At 39.9% G+C, this 26,850-nt stretch overlaps 1 non-coding gene across 1 annotated transcript; it reads left to right on the forward strand.

Moving 5' to 3' along the window:
* Positions 1 to 4,058: 4,058 nt before the first annotated feature.
* Positions 4,059 to 4,183, forward strand: LOC116444881. Its single transcript, XR_004240569.1, has one exon. It is a non-coding gene; the product is annotated as a U6atac minor spliceosomal RNA (small nuclear RNA).
* Positions 4,184 to 26,850: the final 22,667 nt, after the last annotated feature.

Consider the following 26,850-nt stretch of genomic DNA (forward strand, 5'->3'; position numbering starts at 1 on the left):
AAAAACAAGTATTTTATTCTGAGTTTGTCCCAGAAGTCACAATATTTGAAGAGATCCCAGGGAAGAATATTTTCACTGGTTTTAAACCTGATGCAGTTCTCTGTTTCTCCCCACTGCAAGATGAAACCATTTCAAATTTAGCAACCCAGTGGACAGTCCAAATAAACCCTGAAGCTCCTCATCAGAAGCCAGTTACCTTGGCTTGAGTTTCAGCAATCCAGCTGATGGCTGGCAGGTGCTCCATCATCTGCTCTTGTTCCCGTAGAAACAGAGAAAATAGTCAAACTTAGGTAAAGCTTTTTTTCTTGCTTTTTTTTTCTTCTTTTTTTCTGAAAGAAAGAACAGCAGCAAAGATGTTCATGAAGTGCTGCTTGTTTTCCATGACCTGGGGCTCTTTTTCATTGGAAATGGCAGAAAGTAAGCAGCCAGACACAGAACCGTAAGATCCTGTGGAAACTACAAGAGGTACAGGCTCAAGTGAGATAGAGATATTGAGTTTTTTTTTTTTCAGAAAAGCATACAGACTATGAGTCAACAGCAGTAAAAGATCAGTAAGAGTTTACGAGATGAAAAAGTAAACAAAAAGGCGTGAAAAACACCTGTAGGTGTGAGTTTTTCTCTTTGTAATTTAATAGTATTCATTGACTCTAGTGAGTTAGGAGCAGACTGTATTGTTTGGGTTTCTTTCATTATTCCATGTGCAGACATGATCAAAACATTTGCTGAAATTGAATTCTTCCTTTTGTTGTAACAGTTTTCTGTAAAACTACAGCCTGGTTGATTTGTGAGTGCTTGTGCTCACACATCTTTTGGGCAATATGATGCTTTCACTTAATTCTCCTGAAATTGTTCTGGTTCTCTAATGCTGCAGAGGAGCAGCAGTTAGCCCAGTGAGTGTGTTTTACAGCACACATTCCTGTAAAAGTAAGACAATTGCCCTTGGCCTTTATGTGTGCCAAAAAGGAGAAGAAAGTATCTCTCCCAGGATGGCATCCCTCCTCCCTCAAAACTGGTGGATTTTATCACTACGGTGAGTGCTGTGCAGCCCTTCAGAAGGACCTCGACAGGGTGGAGAGATGGGAAGAGAAGAACCATCTGAAGTTCAACCAGGACACATGCAGGGTCCTTCACCTAGGCAAGGTCCTTCACCTGGGCAAGGTCTTGCACCTGAGAAAGAAGAACCCCCTGCACCAGTAGAAGCTGGGGGCCAACCTGTTGGGAAGCAGCTTTGGGGACAATGGACCAACAATGTGCCCTTGTGGCCAAGAAGGCTGATGGTATTCTGGTGCATTAGAAAGAGAATTGCCAGGGAGGTGATCCCACCCCTCTACTCAGCCCTGGTGAGACCTCACCTGGAGTGCTGTATCCATTTCAAGGGAGACAATGGAGCCCTGGAGCAGGTCCAGCAGAGGGGAAAAAAGGTGAGGAAGGGATTGGAGCATCTCTCTTATGAGGAAAGGCTGAGGGAGCTGGGCCTGTTCAGTGTTGAGAAGAGACAACTGAGAGGGGACCTCATGAATGCCTATAAAGTATCTGAAGGGAGGGTGTCAAGATATGGAGCCAGGCTCTGCTCAGTGGTGCCAAACAACAGGACAAGAGGCAATGGGCAGAAACTGGTGCGCAGAAGTTCCACGTGAACCTGAGGAAGAACTTCACTGTGCAGGTGACCGAGCACACGGCACAGGTTGCCCAGAGAGGTTGTGGAGGTCCCTCACTGGAGATACTCAAAAACCATCTGGACACAACCCTGTGCCATGTACTCTAGGATGGCCCTGCTTGAGCAGGGAGGTTGGACCAGGTGACCCACTGTGGTCCTTTCCAACCTGACCCATTCTGTGATTCTGTGATCTTCCAGACAGACGTGTTACATATGAATGACAGTGCTCCATCTGATTCAGACTAATCACAGAATCGTCACAAACATCCATCATCCCCAAAGGCTAACACTTTTTGGTTCTCTTAGTGAGACATTACATGAGCAGCTGGACCTCCATTTGAAGCAAGTCTCCAGACAGATTTGGTAATGAACTGGAAAGGTATCCATTGCAAAAGTTACTGTAACGAAAAGCACCATTCTGGGAGCTAGTTTCCATATTGTGACATGATTTCACAACATTTTTGGTTTGTTTTCATAATAATTTAGAGTCTTATGTATGCAGACACTGATGGCAACCTTGAGATACTTCTACTGCAGCAGATGAGAGAGTTAACTGAGCTGGTGATTGTCAAGGTAATAAAATGGCTAGGGAAAACCAAACCCTCTTGTCTGCTCTTATGAGAAATACCTATTTCCAATAGCATTTTCACATTTTAATGTAGCTAGGAGGGATTTCTTGATGGTTTTCATTAGTAAGGAACATTTTAGGATTTTACTTTAAGTATATTTGCTAAAAAGAGCACTTCATTTTCTTTCATAATTTTTTTCCTTGCGGTGGAAAGCAGCAACTTTACATGTTGTAAGAAGTCAAATAGTGGTGCATCCTGCCTCTCCTTAAAATCTGGTAGACAAAAGTCTGCAATTTCAGTTTGAAACAGCTAAGAGAGTTTAAAAAATGAAATTTACTTATTTATTTATTGATTTATTTATATATAGGAGATAGATGAACCTAGGTTCTCTGCTTTACTATTATTTTCTTCTTGATGCCCTATACATCAATTCATTGTTTCCCTCGTAGCTGACTCAGAAGCATGAACTCTGAACATGGACTCAATGTAACTTATTTTTATTCTCAAGCTGAGACACAAGCAAGGTAACAAGGCAAGCTCTTACTTCATCATGTCGCCTGTATCAGAGGTCGTACCTCTTGTGTATAGAAGGCCAAACAGAAAATTACTTACAGAATGTAGGAGTTTATTTTTTAGAGCATCAGAATAAATAGACAAGATTGAATCAAAGGTCTGTCTAACCCCAAAAGGCCAGAAGGGGTGAATAATTGATGGGGAGAGAATAGTTACAGAGCAGGCATATGATGACAACTCCCCCCAGTACACTCTGTGTTCTGGAGAGCTATACACACTGCACATTGGTAACCTATATTAAATAAATCCTTGAATGCAACAAAATTGTTGTATTTCAATTCAAACTTGTCCAAGTAAACCTGTCTTGCTTTTTATGCTTATTCAAGCACTTAATACTCCCTGGCCAAGGATTTCAAGGTTTAAATATGTGATGCATGAAAGACTAATGCTTCTTGGGTTTCTTTGCATCTGAATCATTATTTTTTGCTGTGTCCCTCAACAAACAAAGGTCATGAGCTTCACTGTAAGAGTCTGGAATACCTTTGCCTTTTGCCCACTGATGAAAAGATCTGCCAACCATTTGCTTACCTAAAGCTGCACTGTAAGAGAAATAGGGACCTAAACTTCAGCCAATCCTATTTAAACCAGAAGCTGAACTGTCTCCTTTAATAAATGATGATTTGGGTGAAGATAAAACAACTACTAGAAAATCAATATTTAATTATTATCCAAGGATACAGGGTGTTTTTATCTCTTTTCACATGAAATTACATAGTAATACGTTCAGCATTTTGCTGATTGGCTTTTCATCAGCAAGTCATTTCTTATAAAAGCTAGCAATAGCCCAGCTATCAGCAAAAGGCAGTCATCATGCATCTCATTACTTGAGGCACTAGACTCTTAACAGGGAAATACTGCTGCTTCCAAATCTTTCCTCTGCTGTCTGTATTTAGCAGTGCTGCTGTGAATATGCTTGTGATGCTTTTGAAGGGTGTTGGGATGACACCAACAGATGGCTGAACATAGAACTTGTCTTCTGCACCCCCAGGATCAGGAGGAGCAGTGACAGTAGGCACATGTCAGTCAGACTGATGCTACATGCTACTGATTATATGCCATTTTTCATAATCCAGGTTTCTCTGTGTCCTTCCATAGGACTTTTGTTTGAAGGAGTGCAGGCGTAGGATGTGTGCACATCTGCTCAAACCTCTAGGCAGGTTTGAAGTAGGTGGTTGAAGCAGAACAAGGTTTACTTACTTGGATGTCTGGTCTTATGAATTATGGATGTTTTGATCATTTTGAATTATGACCTTTTTTGAGTGTTGTATGAAAGGAGAGAAGATTAGCACTCCCCTTGATAAGGATGGAAGAGGCCCTTACAGCCTATACAACATGGATACAGTTAAGGCACTGTCACCTACTTTGTGGCATCTAACCATTTTTAACCCAAAGGAACAGCATGAAATTGTGTCAGAGGAAGTTTAGGTTTGATATTAGGGAAAGGATTTTCACCCAGATTGGGCACTGGAACGGGTTCCCCAGGGAAGCGGTCACAGCACCAAGCCTGATGGAGTTCAGGAAGCATCTGGACAATGCTCTCAGGCACAGGGTGCAACCCTTGGGGAGTCCTGTGCAGGGCCAGGAGTTGGAATCAATAGTCCTTGTGGGTCTCTTCCATCTCAGAATATTCTGTGATTCTGTGACAAGGCTAAAGGCTAGTATTTGAAGTTGCTGCCTGTCCAGATTTATTGGTGGTTATTCAAAAATAATTCAGACAATTGAATGGCATAAGCATGACTATTCCAGCACTTGAGGTATACACACAAATGCAAAGAACCCCTTACTGCAGGTTACAGAACACTTCTAAATAGAGCTATCAGGTGTGCAGCCAGAGCTGATTCAAGGTTTCTTCACAATACAGGTAAAATTCAGGTTTCAGATGTGGTGTGGTAAAATTCCTTTGTGCTTTCTTCTTGCAGGTGTTACCCTCCTTCCCTCAATGGAATACAGAGCTGTGCCCCATCACCCTGCACTCCCCTGCCTGGCTCTGAGTCCATGCTCTGGGAAGGAAAGCAGCAGGTAGTCCTGGCCAGAGCGGGGCTCAGAGAGCAGGAGTGAAGGTGCCAAAAGGGCTTCTGGTGAGCACAGAAGCCCTGCATCCATCCATCACTTCTGAAGCCTCCCTATGGAGCGCACCAGGGAGTTTGGTGTGCAGTGGCAGTGGGAAGGCCATACAGATTAGCGTTCCTTCTCCCTCAGTGCTGGGCTCTGTACCACAGCATGGGCTCTTTCACATCTTTTTTGGGCTTTATTCACTTTCCATACACACCAAACAGGATGCTAGCCAGCTCATTAATATTCTGCTACGCCATGGCTGGATCCTGAAGCTCTCATTCAGGCAACAACTCTGCTGCATTGCGTGAGACCAGCAGCATAAGCAACAGCTGCCTAGCTCAAACCACATTATGAAACTTGTAGGCATGAAATGATTAACATAATTTCTAAAATCTAAAGAAAATTTAGCCATGGCTAATTTCCCCAGGCACTCTAGAAATACCTTTTTCTTGTTTAAGAGGTATATAGGTCAGTCAAGTGTTATCGGTAACTAGCACTTAATGAGAAAGCTAATGCTTTCTCTGCTTCAGTCATCAGTTTCTCTAAAGCTGACTCTCTGTTCTCAGAAAGCTGGGTTGCTTTTTTTATATATATAAACATACAAGCAAGCAGCACAATATACAGTACAGATGAGCAATCTCTGTCCTCATATTTCATCAGGAGCCTCTGTCACTCCTCCTGTACATAGCACTTGTTCTCCCATTTATTAATTCTTTAAGGACTGACCTGACATTTTACAGTTTATCATGATTCTAGAGCAAACCACAGCCAAGCTGTTTCAAAAGCACACTGAAGCACAGTTTGTACCCCAGGCCCTCCAATCCTTCTTTGACAGTGTGTATTGAACCAGATTAGGAAAAAGATCTGAAATATTCCAGGCCCACATATATTCTGAGCAAGAAAGGGTCAGAAGGAGACAAGAGTGTGGGAGGTTCCTAAGCACTCACTAAAGTGCGCTGATATACACCTTAATCAGTATGGGGATGGTCTGGCTTGGTGTTACGGGCATAGTTCATACTGAATTTCTGACTTCTCTGCCCAGTGTCTAGAAGATCTGTCACCTGTGTTAAAGATGCTGGCACTGTTAGCTTGGAAGTCATGCAGGGCTCCCTACCTACCTGCAGTCCTGCATGTAAGGGAGTAAAAAACCCCATGAGGTACGTTAGAGAGGTTTGCTTCTGGTAAAATGCTCAGCAAAATTTTCTGTAGAAAAATGAAAACAGTCCCCACCTTCTGCAGCAGCACAAAAGGAAAAATCAATTCAAATTGTACAGAAGGCAGTACGGCTGGCCATGGACTTTCTGTTCTCAGCATTTTCTAACCCTTGAAGTAACCATTCAGCGCTGACAATCGAAGACAATGAAGCAAACAGTTCTTGAAAGGACTTATTAAACAGTACTGTCACATCATGGTCTCAGCTAATACACCTTATTATCCGTTTATTCAATATTAAAAATGTTTGATCTGATGTGATGGGGGGCTTTCCTTCCTTTTTTAAGGTTTTGTGGAGTAAATAATTAAATATCTGAATAAGGAAAAGGGAAAAAAATCAGAACACTGAGCAAACAAGATGAGGAAAAAAATCAGGTTTGGAATGAATCCCATGTGATTTTCATTTATTCACTGAGTTGAAATAATTTCCTTGTAAGACATTACAGATTCACTACACAATGCTGCTCAAGAATGACACTATATTTATAGTGAGCTATGAAGTACTGTGAGGCACATTCTCTTCAAAGCTTGACAAAAGCTAAATATAATAGGGTGTCTTGAAAAAAGAGAAAAATAAATGTATGCAACTTATGCAAAAAAGATTTGCTATTAAGGTAAATGTTGCTGTTTATTACCTGCCACATACTGGTACCATTTCTTCAAAGTAGTAAACAATATGCTATATGCTTCTGATAGGAAAAACACTCATTTAAATGGTGCATCTTTAGAAACAAAATTGTGTTAGTTTACACCTATTTTTAATTAGATTTTTCTGTAAGACTTAATTTTAATTTTTTATTATTTAATATATGAGACCACACAGTTTCAAAATGCTGTCCCAGGAGCTGCTAAAATTTCCCGAAGTGGTGTTGAAGAAATCCCCTATTAACAGATATAACAGCATTCTTCAGTCTCAAATCATAAAATCAAAATACAATGGAAAAAATGTTTGATTAAAATATCAAAGTTACCAGTAGCTATAAATGAAACTGGATTAAAGGCATATAACCTCTAGGAAGAACTGATTAAAATGGCAGATTGCAAATTGATTGGAAGGTGAATTCCTTGCACAGAGCTGTGGCTGTGCAGGAAGGCTAAAGGACACGGACGTGGCCTGTGATGGGCACACGAGTACACAGGAACAGGCTGCAGTCTCCTGCTCCACAGACATCAGGGGAGGTAACAATGCAAACAGCCAGGCTGGCACTGCCATGGCTGTGGCTGGGCAGAAGGTGCCACTGAGAAGAGAAAACTTCTGAGGAAATAGAAAAAAGTTTCTATTACAAAGACTTCTGAAACCTTTCCGAGTTCTCAAAAGCAAATGGCAAAACTTTCTAAAACATCTAAAACGACTTTTTAAAATTAAAAATTAGTAACTATCTTTCTGTGGCATTTCGGTTTTTCATTGGTCCAGTAATATGTAATGGTAGTCTCCTAACCTTATTTCAATACCAGAAATATGGAATTCTACCAGAATATGGAATAACTGGAAAAGTTGTCTGGCTTTGCTTTGAAAAGCCGTGGGAAGACTTTCCATTTTCCTCTGAGAATCAGATGAGAGTAAAGCAAAAGGATGATGAGAGCTGGCTACAGTAGAAATGTATTTGTTAGACAGAAGCAGAACTAGGATAAAATTGTGTTAAGAGTACATGCTTTATAGGGGAAAGACCAAAAGTAAAGAAAGTGTGGAAAGGGATTCTTTGCCTATCAAGCTAGGAGGAAGATAAAATGTGAAAACAATTGAGTGTCTGAAAGATTATAGTATTATCAACATTAAGAATGTGGGTTAAAAAGATTAGCATAATTTACAATATTTTCACATTGTGTAAATTTTAAGTGTAAAGAACTTCAAGAGGCTAGAAATGATAAACCAGTGTTGTCAAAAGAAAAAGCATTCTCTTCCTGCTTATGTGGACTTTTCAAATATGTTACATCATGACTTCTACAGTGAAACATTGAGATTTTGATTAAAGCAATTTTTATAGGCTGTGCCTGCTTTCTATTAAAAAAAAAAAATCAAATTTTCACTGAAAACAATCTTGGACTTTCATTATTTACCATGAAAATTGTAGAGGCTCTGCAGAAGAAGAGCCATTTTCTGATGCAGATACCTGTGGATATCCTAGAAAGAGGCCTGCAAGTGTATTCATGATGAAATAGCAAAGACAGGAATTGAGAGAAATGAAGCAGCTTTGGAAAGGACATCTGTGGAAACAAAGACAAATGACTGTTTTAAAAAAATATTTATGCTAGGCTGATTTGAATCACATTGTGAGGCTGGTGAGTCATGGAAAGCAAGAAAATAATAGGATTAAACAGAGAACTGCCTTGAGAGATGGCTAAACCTCATACCCTCCACCACCCTTCCCAAAGTGATGGCCCTCAGGATCCTGGGTGACCAGCTGAAGAAGAGCCATCCCCTAGCCAGGGGCAAGTTGAGTTATCCTACAAAGCTGTGGTAAAGCAGAGCAGGCAATTAACATAGGGAATCACACACACAGGAGCTTCCGATGTGCCTGCGTCTGCTTGCCCTAATAAGCAGGTGGTTAGCTCTGGCTCCATGTACCCAACCATACGAGCTGGAAGGACAGTACTGAGAGAAAGATTTGCAGTTAAATTGCCTGAGCAGACTAAACACAGAAAGAACATTTTAAATTAGGTGGGTTCAAATGTCAGCTCACTTCAGAAATTAGAATTAATCTGATCTATCACTGTCTCGCACATCTGTCAGCATGGGAAAATCACTAACTGGCAAGGAAACAGAACTGGCTGTCTGCTCTTGTCCAGAACAGCAGAGCTATCAGATTTCAGGAAGGTTTTTACTTCTCTTATGAAAGGAAACTAGAGGTAAAAAAGGAAACTAAAAGAGGAAACTCCTTTACCATAATGATAAGAAAGGGAACTCAAATACTGTATTTTATAGTTAGGGGGAGAGAATATAAACATTATTAATAAGAATAGTCATCACTTACATCAAATAATTACATTCTTGTGACTGTTGCAGATTAATCCCTGTGAATACAAACACAGAATTACTCATTATTACTCCATATAACTGTAGCCATTGTTACATTCATGTTTCTTTATTTTGGTCCCAGTCTTTATTTTCCTCAAGAACACTTCCCAGTGAAGGCATGGGCTGGGGTAAGGAGAGCCCATGGTGCTCAGCTGCAGCATGGACCACAGGGCACGTGGTTTATTCCTACCCTGTGTCAGACTGAGGGCACTCATCTCAAGCGTAGCCAGAAGTATGGCACCATGAGAATACTGCTGTTTCTTCCTTCTGTTGCTGTCTGGGATGTGAGCTTTCCTACTAGGTGAGGCCATGTCAAAGACTGCCAATCAGCCTCAGGTAACTTCTTGTCTGGTTCCCAAATCCAGCTGTGAGCCCAACAGGGAGCCTTCAAATGCTCTTTTCCTTTTCCTAACAAAAAAGAATCACTCAGAAAATGAGGATGATGTGTGCTGGGTTGTCAGCAGGCTGCCTGGGGAGTGACACACTGCCAGCAGTCGGTCAGCCAGACGGTCAGTCTGGACACACGCAAGAGATTATTCCTTTCCTTTATTTGTCTGAAGCGAACTTGTTGCTCAGCTCTTAATTGCTCAGCAGACAAAAGGTATGCAAGCCTCTGTTTCCCTTTCATCATGGGTAGATCAGATACAGCCTGTGGTGTCCAAGCAGATGAGGAGGAAAAAAAAGTGTCTGCTGGCCTTGATCCCCTTGGGTTTTTAGGCCAGGGTACAGAGAGGGATGCTGGTAGGCAGTAAATCTATGCCAAGTCCATGTGAAATGACACAGAGGTCTAACCTCAGACATATTACAGATTATTGGACTTGATGACCTTAAAGGTCTTTTCCAACCTAAGTGATGACCTATATACCAGCTTTGGAGTAGCAGCAATCCCCTTCCCTCATGAACTATTTTTCAAACACCCCAGTCACTCCTCCTCAAGAAGCAAAGGGAAGAAGTCAGTGCTGCTGAGGTCCCTCTGACCAGAGATGTCAGACTGAGAGGAGTGGGTCCATCCAACACATGAAGTGTGTAACCAGCATAGATCAATCCAGCCCTAGTTTTTGTACAAAACCAATATACTTAATTTATTCTTCTTGCCTTCTCCTCTGCAGTATGCACTTAGAGAAAGTAATCAATGGAAGAACAGTGGCTCCAATTACAACCTGTTTCCTGACTTGCTCCAGGGTAATACTTAGACTGAAACAAATGGCAGAGCTGTAGCTTCCTCCCAGTCTTTAAAGAACCCATTTTTTCTGACCTTTAGGCAAAATTTAAACTGCAGTTCAGGATGATTTGGTGCTAGTAGCTGATTGCCTGTCTTCAAGTGATTTTTAGCCACTGTGTTGCATTATTACTATTTTGCGTTTTGTGGCATGGAGCTAATTCTACATTATCCATAATATTCAGGGAGAGAAGAATGAGATCTGTATAGCAGAAAGCAAAGCAAAAGGACATCTATACATCAGGCTGGTACACTAAGAACAGAAAACAAAGGTCACCAGCTCTGTAACGTATTTAGGCTCCAGCAGGGGCTGATGTGAGCTGGCATATCCATAAAACCTCGTGCAGTATGATGCCAAAGTACCAGTTTCTGGAAGGACAGAGGTAATTCACTAGAGACCTTTACCAGTTGACTGTGTTTTCCTTTCTCCTTCCACAGCCAATTACAGGATGCTTGTAATTCAAGGATCCCTTGGCCTCCTTTCTCTTTCCCTGGTGCCTCCAGCCGTGATTCAACATGATGAGCTGCACATGCAGTGACTCCAGCCGTGACCCCATGCCTGGGTGCTTGTCCCCAGTTCCGTGCTCTGGGGCTGCCAGACAAGAGGAACCCACCTGGGGTGAGGGATCCCCCACACCAGAGCTGGTATTTTTGTTCAACATTGGTCATTTTTCCAATCTTGTTCCTGGCAGCGTGGGGTAGAAAGGAGTCAAGTATAATATTTTTGCTGCCCAAGAAGATCACACTGTGTTCAGCATATGCCCTGGATCTTTACTGGTGACTTCTAGAAACAGGAAGTCTTGTAAAATATTCAAGTATTATCGTGGGACCAGCCTGAGTTACAGCAATATAAAGATGCAATGTTGACTAAATTTATTTTTCAGTTTCCATTAAAATTCAAACTAACAGCTTTTTATTTCTGCTAACTTTCAACTAACATACAAATCATTAAAATTTAATTGTGCCCTGTTCATGAAAAATGTAAGTGCACAGTTTATGTAGCAGTACTTTCAAAGCTAATTCTTACTTTCTCCAGAGGTGAATATTTGTAGTTGAAGAGTTTAAATTTACAGAACTGATCTGTAGCAATAACTAATCCAAGTACTTGAAAGGATGAGAAATTGCAGGGAAGAATTTGTCATCGGTGAACCTGGATGATTAAGCTAGTAAGAATCTTGATTGTCATGTTCCCTAATGAGAAAATGATTCGTTTGTGGAACAAGCCCTTCATTATAGATTATTTCTTCAGCTGTGGTATTTTCTGCCTGCACTGCAGTCAGCTGTGGTCAGAATACTGTGGTGCCACAGCCCCAAATAGCTTTGTGCAAAGAGACATACTAACTGCTAGTTCTGATGTGACATTACTTTTTAACAGTGAAAAAAAATCTCAGATTGGTTAACAATGCCTTTTATGGTTAATTCAGACACTATTGCTTTCCATGCCATGGTCTCCAATTGCTACTTTTTTAAATTAGCAGCCTACAGTACAATTATCTCAAATACCAGGTACTAAATTATACAAATTGGAAGTACATTAGTTGAGAGGGTCATTTATTAGCCATAAACATTCAAATTGATAATGCTTTATCTCTAATTGTTTGTTAACTTATGTGTTTCAATCCCCTTTATTATTGTGCTTTGATAGGTTGATTTTGGCACCTCTGGGTATTTGTTTTCTCTCCAAAGATGATTAATAATTTATGCAAATCATGATACATAAGCCTTGAAAGATCCACAGCTTTATATAAGCATGTGAGATTTAGAGGTCCATTTAATGCTAATACAAATTATCAGCACATTATTCCCTCACAGCTTGCTACTATCTGCCTTTTCTCAGCTATTCATATTTCTAGAAGAATCTCTTCTAGCTCAATCTCTTGGTCATACAATCACTCAGAGTTACTAGGATTTAATCTCTGACAGCAAATGGGAAAACAAGGTAATTTTTTTTAACTCTAGTGAAATTATTTAATTTTTCTTGATCATACCAAATGTTATTTTTCTATAAAAAAAGTAATTAATTCAAGATGAACATTTTGTGAAGGACAAAATTGAAATGCAGGCAACAGCTCATCCCCAGAGATGATTCACTGTAAGTTGAATGGGAACTAAGAACCTGACTGTAGTGAAAGTTAATGTATTCATGCAGACAAAGACCTAAGTAAAGGCTTTTCATAGATTACAGAAAAGTGAAGAAATGGGCCATCCTTAATTACTGAAGTCCTCAGAAGCAATGGTGCCCGGGAGAACATGAATCAGTCCAGAAATCTGAAAAAACAAGCAATCAAACAAACCCAAAAAAACCCCCACCATACAAACCCAATCCCCCCAAAATCTCCAAACCCGCTTTACTTCTTTGGATCAGGTTAGTCCAGCAGCAGATGTCTGGAAAAAGACATAGGTACAGTTTGACCAGGAAACACCATAAAGGCAGCATAAGAAACCCATGGGTGAACATACTTAGAGGACTGGTTTGGGTATTGACTCCAGAGCACAGTAAAATGAGGGCATTATTGAAAAATGTAACTGGTGACAAATGCTTTGTGCTGCCTGTGCAGGGGCACTCAAGGAATTCACAGAAACAAACTGTATCAGAGATCTCTGGGATACTCAGCAAAAGTAAAGGCAGGAGAATAAAATAACAGAATTGGTTTAGAATTTATTTTATGCTTAAGCCCCCAAACACTGTTCATAAAAAGATTTCTTAGTTTGAATAATGAATCAAACATGGTATTGAGTTGTAGAAGTTAAGGATGCAACTGTGCTACAAAGACTCTCCAGAAAACAGGTTTACAATGCTTATCTCAATGCAAAGAAGCTCGTTCATTTACATAAGTGTATATGGCTCCTCAGCCATTGCCTCTGGACAGATTTGTGAGGTGTGTAAAAGCAATAACCAATGTTACACTTGGTCTATTTTGTTCACTTGAGTATGTGGATTTGCTGACCACTCAGTTCTGTCTGTGGGTTTTTTCCTAAGTCTCAGGGAAAAGAAAATTAAACATAGAAGAAACTCAGAGCTGAGAAAATTAAAATCTCAGTGTCTGCTGGTGATAAATATGGAAAGAGTAGAAATGAGCAGATGGTACACTGTACACCGTCATCCTTCCAGAGTATATACACATATAAAAAATATCTCTAGCTCCATAACAAAATTAAACCTGCCACATGTAACTCAAATATCCTCTCCCCTAAAGATTATCTCGTTTGTTGATCCTGCAGAAACTCAGAAGCTCTGTGTGAGAAACAGACTGGGATTTTTTTTCAAAGGTACATTACATTTTTAAATCATTAGGTGGACCACAATATTCTTTCAGATTTAGACTAAACTTATTTTATGCTACTAATGCAGTATAAAGATAAACCAAGTTAGCTTCAACAGTTTGCCTGTTAACTGCATCTAATATAATTTATCATCACTTTAATTCATATACTTGAATTGATAGAACTTAGTGGTTTTAGCTAATTTTCAAGTCATTGTGAAGCCTGTTATAAAGTTATGGTATTTTTTAAGTTCACCTTGGCTTGGTTTATCAGTAATAGGGAACGGAGCAGTGAAGCAATTTGTGTTAAAATGAAGAAAATTCTCCATTTCTGTAGCTCCAGTTTCAACAGGACAGATACTGATTGTCTAAACAAGCAGTTAGGCAGCTAAAATAAACTTTAGAATTATCTGGTGGGGATTCCCAACAGACTGATCACAGCATTACTCTAAGAATAAAGGAACACACAACACAGTGGGACATGTAAAGGCTATAAAATCCAGTCTTTCACTTCACATTTGCATCTGGTGACTATGAATCTGCTACTAGATCTATGACTCGAAATGCTAGTAAGTAATAGGAGTATTCATAACAAAAATTATTATTGGATAAGCACAACACTGTACCCTCATATCGAAAGCAGATATTCAAAATCCCCTCATGATATTTATGTTGACCAAAATATACTTAAACACATATGCTCACCTTCTCTTTCCAGCAATTAGGTTACCATGAAAATATCCTTTTCAAAGCTGGGATGACAAAGCAGTGATAAACTAGAGTCGAGTCTACTCATGTCTTGTTTTGCTAAGTAGGCTTTTATTTGCATCTAATATCCAAATATTAGAAATATTAGAAATATTTCATAACTGATGCTTTTCTACTGCCTGTTTTCAAGTACAATCTTTGTGTCAAGATGCATAATCTAGATGGTTTAGAGGCTAAATAGTCTAACATTCAGTAAAATAATAACCATTTTTTCTACAGAAATGCAATATCCAATATATTTTTTCATTATACAATGAATTCAGACAGGACAACTGGAAGAGTAAGACCCATTCCTTTAGATGCAGTACAAGTCTTCAAAAGTAAAATGTGTTAAATTTTCTATTATCTGAATTCTTCTGTGGTCACAGATGTTCTCTCTATTTTCATTTTACTTATTGATGAGAGACAATAATGTATTTAGCCCAGTCACTTTATTGCCTTGTTTTTGTCATGAAAAATATGCTCATCTGAAGTCATTCTTTTTGAGTCTTGCCAAAAGCTGTTCCATGAAATTAGAAATAGTATAGAAACCTTACTTCAGCTGTCCTTTTTGAGTTATTTTATATGCCAAAGACAAAGCATAACTAGCCTTATGCTTACTATAAGCATGTCTTAAAGTAATAGTTATAGGGCTGAGTAGAGGGGCAGGGACACCTCTCTTGATCTCCTGTCAATGCTGTTCCTAATGCACCTCCTCTGTTCTTCAGAAGGGTTGCAAGACAACTAGGTGATGGGTATCCTCAAGGTCTAAGTAAGGGTTCAAAATCATGTAGACTTTGGTGTGCTTATGATGGGGGGCTATTTATTCCAGCAGTGTTTCTATTCTGTAGCCTCCTGTAATACCCTTTAATTCCTGTTTCAATTTCCTAATATGGAAATGCAGCCAAATTAAAACCTCACCATTAATTTTCCTCACTGAAGGGAATATGGCCTAGATAAATAAATTAGTACACATTAAAAGTTCACAGTGGTGCTGAAGGAGCAAAACAGACCATTTTTTCAGTGCTCTTAGCAATACTAATACTAAATTCTTACTTAGAAACCTTAATAAAGAGTCCAGGAACAGCTGGATCCTGAAGTGCAGAAACAATGTGATTTTCCAAAAATATTAATAGAGCTATAATAATGCATGAAGGAATGACGAAAAGCACAGGTTCTATGTTCCTGATGGCTTCAAAATGGTGGGTTTTGACACATTCTGTGATTCAGAAAAGCACCCGAATGTAGTTTAGAAAACATCTGTAAGTAAAAGCCCCCAAACGCAACATCATATGCGTATCTGCAATCACACACAAGACGAAGACAGGAATAAAAGATGAAATGAAATCTCAAAACTTAGCCAAAAATTGCAGGATTTGACAAAAAGAAGCTGCTGCAGAAGTGTTTGATATACAGTCTGTTGATTGTTTCAGCAATGTTAAGGCATCCTTTGAATTTGAAAAGGTTGAGAAATGCTGGGCTTGAGAGCTATGTTTTATCAGGTAGGGCTGTGAACTCTAATTCTGCTGAAAATTGCATCTTCTCAGAGTCAAATGAAAGCCAAGCCCCGCCATGGTTGAGAAAAGAAATGGTCTCCTGCTCTTGGAGCCCACAGCTCTGGCTCCCTCTGGAAATGGGCAGCCAGATTATTTGTAAATCAGGTGCTAATGCAAGAGGAACTATCACCATAGGACCCTTAAACTGACATAGTCAGTAAAAAAAAGTACTAGAAAGCAATATGCTTTCTCCTGTTTGGGCCAGCCACTGCTTTTCTTATATGCCCCATACCATATATTAAGAACATCTCTTACTAATTTAAAGCAAACTTGAAGAATAAATAAGACTCACCACAAATGGTATGATATATCTAAGGAAATTACTATATTCCTTTCACTCCTTAAGCTGTGTCTCAATAGTTATTGAAAGCTGCTGTTCTTGAAAAAGGAAAAAAAAAAATAGAATAATTCTAAACCCCCAAGTGGTTAACATAAATTGCTGAAATTGATTACTCTTAAATATAAAATTTAAAATTCAGTGGGCTAGGAACACAGTGAAGACTTGACTTTTTCTGTACAGAATATAAAAATGCCTCCAAGCCCATTAATATATTTTATGGCATTAATGCATAAATATTCTGAAATGACCATTTTTCTCATGGCTTGTTAATGTTTACAATGTGTGAGCATCTGGATTAAAGCCAGGTCAATGTCGAAGTGTGATTATGAAAATGTCCACTTCCCTAAAACAATTGAAAGCACAGTTTAGTTTGAAGTCCATCAGAATTTGGACCATATATACGTGTCCATATGCCAAGGTCTTGGGGAAGAATAATGTGTAAGAAGAAAGTTTTACAGACTTTGCTAGTGCTTGAAAAACATCTATAATCGTACAAAAATGAAAGAACAATATTCAGTTGCAAATGGTTTCTGAACAAAAAAATCAGTAAAGAAATTTATGTCAATTTACTTTTTTCTCTAAGCACAGAGAAGAATGAAAAAGAAAGAAAAAAGGCCTCAGTAGCTTTTCAAGTACTACTACTCAGAAGAGCAAATCTAGGGTCAACTCTCTTTATACTTGAAAGAAACAGTTGAGGGTGAGAATTTGTTTTTAACGAAAAAGCTATTCATTTTAAAACAAACACATACTCCATGGTTAAATTAAAGTAGCTCAAAAGATTCAGTCAAACAACTTAATATCAGTTTCCATTGGGTCTTCTCACTAGAATTTGGTTGTTGTGTGGCAGAGGTCAGAGACAGAAGGGAAGAAGTTGTATTTAGTGATCACTGAAGTTTCCTGAGCAGAAGAAACCCACGAATGATCTCAAAAGTATCGCCAGATGTGACCATAACATCCAGGACCCTGATTTCCCACATCAGCTACTTTTCTGAAGATTATCTCAATAGTATCGGAGTATTCTAAAGGGTACCTCTGGTCTCTTCAGCAAATTGATGTAAATAATTTCACAGATTTTCCTTTCCAGGAAGGAAAACCTTGTATTTCCAGGGGAAGACAAGAACAATATCAAGTTTTGCCTTGGTTCAACAAAGACATGTTTGTGGTCGGTTGGGCTTTTGTTGTTGTTGTTGTTTTGTTTTTTGTCCTTTTTTTTGTTTGTTTTTTCTAATGTCAAGTACCTTTGAAAAAGAATAAAATCTTATCCTGATCAATATATTTAATTTTATTCTCAGGTAATATGCTGGATGCCCAGCCATCGTTCTGCTTCTGTTCTCTGATCAAACGAGTCTGTCTCTTGAACCAGTTTTGTTTCATACTGTTTCCCAAAAGCTTTGCAGAATTAGTTTCACTAAACTGAGCGCATTATATTATTCTCCTTGGTACTTAAAAAGGGCGTCCTTAAACTTAAATTTTCTTGCCTTACCTTCATTCTGCTTGATCCTGCAGAAACAGGATATCCTAAAAGCCAACAACTGGTCCCTGAATCCTACCACTGTAGGCTCTTGGGCGTGATTGGGTATGCATGGGTGTAACTGCACACTTCAATGAAGAGAAAAATGGGGCTCAGTACCTACCATAGTTTTGCTGGTAGGTTCTGCCCAAAGAGAGAGTAGGTTTATCCTGGAACAAATCAAGTATCAAAGCAGGGTGATAAAGTTGTTTATCTAATCACTACACGCAAGTCTAGCAAGTCTCCTTCAAGGCAGGGAAATCCCTCCGTTGGTGGGTGAAACAAAGTATCATGTTATTTCCTTACTTAAATAAAAAGTGCAAGAAAAATGGGATTTCAACCAGCTGTGCTTGCAGCTCTGCACACTTGTCAAACCAGCCTGCAGATTCTGGGAGGTAGGAAAGCCAAACAGAGTGCAAACTTAAATGCAGATAAATAATGTACCTGCAGGACACTTGTGGTGGTCTCGGCTACATTTACACTTAGCAAATGTGCACAAAGCTTCGATTTGGGAGGCTATTTACTTATTCATGCATGTTTCCTCCTTTCTCAATGCCTGTTTCAATAACGTGGGAGGTTAAAAGTGAAAGAACAGAGCAGGTGCTCAAGTAGCCACTAAGTGATTGTCATACAGAATAGTTGCTTCTCACACTTGAGAGTGGGAAGCCTCACGTCAGCAGGTACAGAAGAAAAAGTTCATTTAAACACACTGTGAAACCATTAACCAACGCTCCTTGTTCAAAGGTTTTCCTTCCCCGTCATTATCAGTATTTCTCACAAAGTGACATTAGATTTTCCTCACTGAAAAATCAGTGATTCCCCACAAGGAAGGGGACAATTCATTTTTCTACAAAACAAATAAGGAAGGCACTGCTCCTCAGGAAAGGTATGCTTTTGAATACCATGGCTGCACAACATATTTCAGTGCTCATTGTAAATAAATCACATGCCTGAGGTCAAACAGATCAAAAAGCACTCCAAGAAATTGGATGTATTTATCTGCCTCAAAATTTTTTCAAAATAAAAAGCAGCTCTCTCAGAAGCACCTTGTTGTCATCTGTTCCAGAGTACTATTGTAGTAATTAGCAACTTGTTCAGAAACACTTTTTGGTCTGTTCTTACCTCCAGGGAAAAGGAAGGCACTTCGGGCTAATTTGTTCAGCGCGGACAGGCTGAACACACAGCATTTTCAAGGCAGCTTTGACAGGAACTCAGCCTGTGATGGAAGTGGGCACTCAGAGCACTCAGCACTTCTACACAGCTTTGCAAAACCCATGTCTAGAACTAGGCTCTAGGAATGCATTTTTTTTTTTCCCCCTCAGAAGAACAAAATAGTCTAACCCAAAACAATGCTACAGTGTATCTTAAATTCTATGTCTTTCAGTAAAAGATGCTGTGATGCACAGAAGGTCTACTACATCTCCTCTTTGCAAAACTTTCTTCAGTGACTTACTGGACAGAAACAGGAGTGAGATACTAAATCATTTCCTCAGAAAAGTGATGAAGGCTTTTCCATTCCAACACCTAATTAGCTTTGGAAATATTCGCTGCGGTGAAGCATGCAGCAATTGGAGTGCAAGGTAAAAATAACATCCTGTCTGTGATGGAAAAATAAAGTTCACAAATTTAGTCTCTCAACAAATAATGCTACCACCAAAAGAGATTAGTATTCAGTGTTTTCATGACAAACAGATATTGAGACTGCCTCTGGTTCTATACACAGCAGTGCTCAGGGAATGATGTTAGAGGAGACTGCAGAGCATAGGGAAAAAAACCCTTTAGTCCATGATAACAAAAGGAAGGTGAGTGAAGGAAGACAACCTTAGTCATCAGTACTGAAAACAGAGCAAATTTGTGAAAGGACAAAGTTAGTGAAGGGCATGAGCAAAGCAAGGTGGCAAATGTGTGCATGGGGCAGATGGAAGACTGTTTACAAGGCAGCCTTTCCTCGTGAGCCTGCAGAGGTGATCCTGGCCTTGAGACTCATTTTTCTGGGCAGAAAACTAATTACATTCCTCATGCATTTGTCCTGTTTTGGCAGAGGTTAGCTGAGCAACCAGTGCAACCCACCTGGGTATCTATACACTACAAAGCCACTTCAGAAGGAAGCACAAGTGTCACTGAAAGAGGAGAATCCCATTGGAAATGTTAGGGTGGTGATAAGCAGCAACAAACATCAGCAGCAGGCTCATAAATGTTCAGGCTCCAGATGGAGAAGAAAAATCATCCCAGAACAGGTCATCATGGCAGCAGCTTCCCTGGGTCTGTCAGCAGCAAGAGCACTGTATGGGACACAACCAGCCAAGGGCAGCAGACCAGAACTGCCTGCAGGAAAATAGAGCTGGCCCTTGGGATGTGTGGGAGGCAGCACTAAATGGCATGTCCATTCAAGCTCACCTTGCTGGATGCCACAGCCAGAAAAATGAATGCTTGGGATTCATTTGCTCATTGCATAAAGGGACAGTGTCTGCACTAACAGAAGCTGTAGTGATAAATACTGGTTTCTCCTTTCTGGCCATGACTATTTCCTTTCCATCTGCTCCCCAAGGTATAAGCCACTTTTCTGGAGAGCTGCTGGTCTGCTGTAAATACAAGATGGCATCACCAATGGCACAAGTGACAGTGCTGCTCAGTCAGTTGTTTGCAACAAACAGCACAGGAACAGATGACTTCAATGACCCTGCCAGTGATGGTTTCAACAAGATGGAAGTGTTAGGTAGTAGGCTCATCTGCTTTCCTTTTTTTCCTCAGATTTCTGACACCAGAAACAAAAAGGACTAGCAGAGTGCAAGTGCACCCACTGCACACTCTCTTTATGACAGTTTATAGGGACCTCATCAAAATGTGCCTGTAAAAGACACCATTAAGGTGACTGGAGCAGAAAAAGGGAACGTTCTGGGGGTTTTGTGTTTGCTTCATGTATTGGACAGCATAAGCTCAGGAAGTAATCTATAAATAGCTTACAAGGGCTTGTGTTCATGACATTATGGATCAGTGTTAATCAATGTCAATCAGTTACTGATCAAAGCAGACTTAGCTTGTCCATATATATTTTGTCTCTGCTCAAACTGTATCACTTGCATGGACTGAAAATTAGAGATATGCAACTTTTACCTTATAACTGTTTTGCATTATACATATACCATTAAAGCCTTATCTTAAATTAGCAGGTCTCCAACCCTTAAGGGAAATACATTGCTTGAACTCTGCCTTCATTCTGCAGTTAAATAAATTTGCCTTTGAAGAACAGAAATAACTCTAAAGTCTGCTGGCATTGTAATTCATATGTGATTTTAATGTCTTCTGAAGTTACTCTCTCAAGGTTTTTTGTCTCTTGCTGAAGGGACAAGTCACACTTCACACCAGGGTCTCTTCACACTGGAAACCCAACTGTGCTTGAATTATGGGACCCATGACATACATCTGACAGTTCCTGAAGAATCTAAGACTAGATTTGTTTCATATGGATATATTTATTGTACTCATTCCATAGAAGTCTAAACAATTAAGAGCATTGCAGTCCAATGCTCTACATCACTGACACTAGTCAGTGTTGCTGAATTGCCAGTTGCCTTCCTAGACGCCACCAAAACAGGAAGCTGAACAAGAGATTAATCCATAAATTAATCCAGGCAACCAAATACAACTGTCTCCTCAAAGGTTAAAGACCTGCTCTTATGCTTTCATCTCTGTCTCAAAGTCCAACTATAAACAGGTTCCCTACCAGTTAATTCAGAGGGATTAATAATTGGGTGTCTTTATAATTCACTTCAATAAGACTGGGAAAACAGATCAATAAATCTTGTCTTTTATCCACCTGCTTGTTCTGCAGTCTGTTCTGCACCTATGAATGTAAAATGTATCAGGTGTAAAATATTTCCCTGAAGGTTGCTACTGGCAAGTCCCATTCATTCCTGGATCCTCCTGACAGCAGTTCATTAATTCTCCGATATTTCAGACCTAAGTCCTGACATTAAGGGTACATCACATCTCTTTCCACTAAGAGACCTTCAATGATCTTAGGCAGTAATTCAAATCTTCAGCCACTTTACCAACTATTCAATACATGTTTGGTTTGGATTTTTTTTCATAAAAGACCACTACAGACCATCAGATGCCACTGGCCTTTTTTTCCTTTAAAAAGACAATATTATTTTCAATGTACATCTTCCTGGAAAAGATACCGAGGGTTGGAACATTGCAGCATTTTGAGATCCTGTGACCCAAGGGAGCTAAATTTATGTCACCAATGCAAGGTGCACTCTACCTTGCAAATAAGTGTGTCTAACACCTCTGATACTACACCAAAAAATAATATAATTATTAAAAAGATCACATGTGTCTTAAAACACTAAAAATGGAAGTCTATTTGATGGAAAAAGAACTAGAAGAAATCAGGTGGTAAAGAGGAAATTGAGAATGTCATCAACATAATTCAGTGATTGCTCAGTCAGAGCTAGGATTCAGTTTAATATGGCAAAAATGGGCTCAATTCACTCAATAAATGACTTGTCTTTAGATACAGCAGTTAGAACCAATTCAGCATTGCAACTGAGGCTGATGCGTGTCCAAGGAATAAGACATCAGCTTACAAAAGAAGAGCATCTGAGCATCAGTGTGAACTACAGCTTTGAGATAGCTCTTCCTTAAAGACACACCTTGATGTTACAGGTATTTCCAGAATAAGGAAAAAAACCCCCAAACAAATAAAAGTTCCGTGGGCGAGTACCTCAATCTTTGAGAAAAAAAAAGGTATTTACTTGTAGTGGGGCATTAAAACAAGTATTGCACACGTACTAAACATGCAGATCACACCCTTGAATCTTTACACTTGGCCACATTTGACAGCAGCAGCATGAAAAGGAGCATATTACAATGCTGCTATGACCTTTCAGCTCTCTTGGTCATCTTGATCATATATCAACTTCCAGTAACTTGCAGCAGTGTGGGAAGAACTGACATCAGCTGAGGACGTTTGGGAAAATTATATTAACTGTCATTATTACTACAGTATACAAAATTAAACTCTCCCCTCTTATCACCAGATGCCAGACTGGGTTACTGGTTTAATCATAGCACCTGTCAAGAGGACTGCATAGCAGACCTTAGAGAGCGAGAAAGAGGCTTTATGGGCTGCTTCTTCCCTTCCTTCTCCTGACTTGTTATATGCTTACACAGGCATCCCAGGGGGCTTAGCTGCCGATGTCTGAGATTGCCTGAGGCATCAGAGAGGAGCACAAACTAGGAGTACCTCATTTTTACAAGATTTTCTTCAGTGTCTAGGTTCTAAACAGCAGCTTTTCTAATAATGAAGGTTAAGTCTTCCCATGTGACAACATTTGTGGTTTTTATCTGTGAACAGATTAGAACTGCAGGAAGAGCAATTCCTCCTATACACACAGATGCTGGCATGAGGACAATTTTTATGAGCTGATTTCTTAGTGAAGTGTAGAGCACTTCTTCATCCTAACTTCTAGCATCAGTCAGGTGGTTGCAACTATTTTATGCTCTTAATTTCTTTTTTACTTTTGAATGAGTACAACTGTGGTACATAAGCACAGACTAAGTTTTACCAACATTTTCTAGTGATAATGAGATAAAATGTGTCCAAAAGTTCTCAGACTGTGAAGCTGCCTGTGAATGTGATGAAGCATTAAGTGAAGCTACCACTCTGTTGATCAAGAACAAAACCCTTTGGTGAATCTCAAATCAACAAATACCTTTTTTTAAGATCTGCCAAGGAAAACAAGCACCTTTGTTGTACTGTACCTAGAGAAATGTTGTCTCTCTCCACAAGATCTCCATGGGAGCCTACAGAAGTTTCAGTATCCACTCATTACTGTAAGCATGTTTACTTATATCAATCCAGAGCAGATAAAGAGAAGATGGGCAGCAGCACACAGCAAAGTAAAAAAACACTTAAGCAGAAAGAATATCACTTTCAACTGCTATCTGTCTGGTTTCATGCTCAAAGCCTCTGATTGCTTCAGGCAGTTGTTCACAATGTGATTAACTGTCATAATGAAAGAATCTGAAAAATTAATTATCTGGAAAATGTGCAAAAGAACATAACTATTTCAGTCCTTACTAGGATTGATCCCATTTTTAAGTCTGACTCAAACATTAAGTTCAGAAAAAAACAATTCAGTTATCCAGTTTAACAGAATACAGGCCACACGAGCTCATCCCAGAATTTCTGTGGTAAATACACAATTGAATATGAAGACAGAAAGACACAGAAACCTTCCAGCATCAATAGTGCACTAAGTTGGTTACCAAGAGAGGTGTTAAACTTTCATCTTCTTTGAAGAGAGATATTTCTTGTGCTTTGCAGTAACTTGTGGGGACAAGTAAATAGCTTGTCAAATCCGTAACAGTCTTCATACAACACTCAGCTCACTATTTTCAGTGTGGGCAAACCAAAAGTCCTGAAAGGGATTCTGATACGTCAGATCTGTCCTGATAGGAGCACAGTATGATGTATCCTTCTAGTATTGTATATATGATGTCTATAAGGAATCCCCTTTGTGCTTGAGTCTCATAGCAATAGTAAGAAATTTGAGTCATTTGACATTCCAGACCAAGTGCCAAATGAAAAATGGAAAGAAAGAAAGAAAAAACCTATTTCTCAAGATGGCAAGAATATTCTTCCCCCTACTTCAGCTATAAACGAAGTACCAGGACAGAACTATGGCTTCCAAGCAACTTGACTATTGAGAACAAATATCTAGGCTCTAAGAGTAGTGACTGACATTTATTCTTGATGAAAAAGACACCATTTCGTAGCAGTAATGATCAACACTGGGTCCTTACTCAGAATTAATGGCTAGCATGGGGTATTTTTTGTTAATGTCATTTCAGCTGGTGCATTGAGAGCTTTTATAGAGCATTATTGAGTCAAAAAAAGACTTGCTCACTTGCTCGAACAATCCCTCAAAGTTGCTCTCCACTTCAGATGGTCTGTGCTACCATGTCACAGCTGAGATGGGTGACCTGTGTGTTTCCATTTCTGTCCTCATCTGCTGCAAAAACAATTGCACTCCTACACACACCCAGTTCTGGTCAGATATATAGGTTGCATGACTTCATCTAGACAACAGTCTCAGTCCTACTGAATTTTCCCTTCCACGTGGTTATCCATAGCTACATTTTTCTTTGCTTTCTTCCTATTCATAAGTAGTATCAGCTGCTTTTAATAAGAAAATAGTTACTTTTCTAAGTATAGAATTTTGTTCAAAAGAATTCCAGAGCTCGTGCTCTGAGCTTATGGCTGAGACTGGATCAGGAATTTTCAAGAACACACTTTAACTCATGTGAAGAAATTGCACAAGGAATGTGCAATTTACATGCAGTGTATTTTAGGAGATATTAATGTAATGTTGTAGTGGGTTGGGTTTGTAACTGGGCGGAAACACCCAATTTAGTGTAGTGGTTTGGTCCAAAATACTCATTACTGTTTATCTTCTGTGAGATAAGAATTAGGAGAAACGCAAAGCAGGCACCAAACTTGAAAGAATATAAAGAAATTTATTAACAGACCTAAAAGAAGGGAAAAAGAAAAAAAAATTATACCACCTTCAGAACTCTCCTCCTCCCCCCACCTTCCTCCCGTCTCCCACTGACAATGTAAAAAGACAGCCCTTGAGATGTTCAGTCTGTTTACCACTGCCATAATAACCTTGTTCAGTCCATTTAGAAAGAGAAGTCTCTTCTTGCTCGTGCCATGAAAACATTATCACAACGAGACAGCCGCCCACGTTGGTTCTCTGCCCACATGTGAATCCCTTCCCCCGACTTGCAGCTTTTCCTACAACTGCTTTCGAGGGTCCACTCTTGAAGTTTTTTTTGGGGTACAGTTTTAAGGTTGAGCCATTCAGAAACAAAACCAGAGGCCCTTCTCCTTGCCTGAGAGCAAAGGGTCTTCATCATCTTCATCTTTAGGACTCTCTCTGGGAGCATCTCTAGGAACTGAGGTTTTCTCCTTTCCCATTTGGAGCAAAAGTCCTCATGGCTTCCATCTCTCCCTGTCCAAACTTCTCATGAAATTACAGCTGCGTCAGCATCTGCCTATATCAGCGCAGGTGCTTTTGCTCACGAGTTGAACACTCCACCCCCCATATCTTCATGGAATTACAACAGGATACTCTGATGTATCATAGCTTCACAACAGAATTTCAGCTTTAAGCATCTCCTCTTTCTCTTCCCTCAGGTTTTCAGCTCTTCACATCAATAAAAGGGTTAATCTCACCTCGGCCTTGCAGCTGTGTGCCTTATCGCTGTTGGTCACCCAACCTCTGCCGGACAGCGGTGCCACTTTGCTGAAATCTTGGCCGCAGTGGAGGGGCGGGGGGGTTCCGAGCCGCTCTGGCTGCCCACAGCCCTGCTGGGGGGCTCATCCTGGAGCCGGGGCCCGGCCCGGCCCGGCCCAAGCAGGGCCTGGCTGGGCCCGCTGGCCCCTACACGGGGCCCGCAGCCACCTGTGCCAGCACCGGAAACGAGAGAGAGCCTGGGGGGGAGTTTGTCTATTCCTAAGTGTGGATCACAGAGGCGGTCACAACTTTAAGTGGCTTAGAGAATTGTCCATATTCAAACTGGCCAGCTGATAGGTTCTGTTAGGTCCCAGAGGAAGCTGTAAGCACCCCTTAGCAAGGACATCCCTTCCGGGACCATGCTTGCTAACCTATGACAAATGTAAATACTTAGAATTGTTCATTGTTCTTGTATTCACTTTTTCCTCTTGAAGAGCTCTAAGAGCAGTTTGAAAGAAAAGAAATCTGGTGAACCTCGAGTGACAGAGAAAAATGAAGGATTACTACATGAAATGCAGAATATCCCTTGGAGAAACAGTTTCAGCATGAATGCAAAACTGTTGCTTTATGTTTCACATTATAAATTCTAGCAGCAAACCTTGCAGCAACTTGCTTGAAACAGTCCAGAAAGATTCTTTCACTTTCTGAGGCAAGGTCAAAAGGTGAAGTGGTCTACTTCCAAAACTCTAGGACTGTACACAATAGGGAGTTATGATAGGGAGTTATGATATTATCTAGAGTTCTGCTGCACCAAATGAAAAGTCAATTGACATTCACTCCCTAGTCAGAAAAAAGTTCAGAACAGACTGACCAAATAACAACAA

The sequence above is a fragment of the Corvus moneduloides genome, chromosome 5, assembly GCF_009650955.1.
Source record: "Corvus moneduloides isolate bCorMon1 chromosome 5, bCorMon1.pri, whole genome shotgun sequence".
Taxonomy (NCBI): domain Eukaryota; kingdom Metazoa; phylum Chordata; class Aves; order Passeriformes; family Corvidae; genus Corvus; species Corvus moneduloides.